This window comes from Cynara cardunculus (assembly GCF_001531365.2).
Source record: "Cynara cardunculus var. scolymus isolate 2C chromosome LG 13, CcrdV1, whole genome shotgun sequence".
Classification (NCBI taxonomy): Eukaryota; Viridiplantae; Streptophyta; class Magnoliopsida; order Asterales; family Asteraceae; genus Cynara; species Cynara cardunculus.
The window spans coordinates 35,676,399-35,677,497 of record NC_037540.1 but is presented as its reverse complement, the minus strand read 5'-3'; positions in this window follow the sequence as shown (position 1 = coordinate 35,677,497).

The window sequence follows — 1,099 nt, the reverse complement described above, 5'->3', positions numbered from 1 at the left end:
ATGTTTAGTGTTGTAAACTTGTATTTGGGACTGTAAACTTTAGTTTTGATGTAACTATGTTTTAAATTGTATGGTTGTGTTGTTTATACACTATTGCGATGAGACTCTMCCTGCCATACCTCGCGTTTCCGCTTTAGCGGGGTGTGACACCTCTGGTAGGATTGTCTTGACAATGCCTACCAGAGCGTCAAACGTACCCGTGGATGTTTCCTCCTTCGCCATCTTGGAGGAAGAGCCTTCTCCAGCTCTGGGGATAGGGGCTCTGCCCTTTCTTGCTTGTGCCTCTGCCAAAGATGCCTTTAATGCTCGAACTAGGTCTGGGTCATCATACTCTTCTTCATTTATCTCCTCTGGCGTCTCAGAGCTTGACCCCTTCTGTGGCGACTCCTCTACAGCTTTACCCTTGCCTTTCTCCTTAGGCTCTGGATATTTATCTTTTGAGAACAGGGTAGCTGCACAGTCCACTATCTTTAGTGGTTTGGCAGAGGTTGTCTTCTTAGGCTCTTCTGCTCTCTTCTCTGTCTTCTTCTCCCCCTCATGACGATCATGGTCATCACCTCCTTGATCGTCATGGATTTTGGTTGCTTCTGTTTTGCAAGTAGTAAGGGGAGCCTTCTTCAATCGCCTCAGAATCCTGATAGCCGCCTTCTCTATTTTCTCGATCACCAACTCAGCATTCAGAGAAGCATTCTTTATGTCGATCTCTGAGGCCCACTTCATTTTAGAGAGGCTGCGATAGATTTCACTTCTGAGTGTGTCACCCTCTTTGACGAGCTTTGTAGTGCAGTCTCTTATTGATTGGTTGGAAGATCGGGCTTCTTTGAGGATTTGGTATCAACTCCATAGGTGACTGTAGAGGAGAACATCTGCTTGATCTCATCCTTGAAGGCTAAATAGTCTGTGTAGCCGGTGGAGATGAAATCAGCAGCAAACTGGGCGGCTACCTCTGATAACTCTGTCTTCAGCTTTTGGATTGAGGAAGGGTTGAGAGACAGAGCGTTGAAGGCTTCTGTGAGGTCGTCTTTATGAAGGACATAGCTCTGAAGGGCTGAAAGGGTCGCCTTGAGTTCTGAAGTTATGGATGTCAACTCCTTCAGAG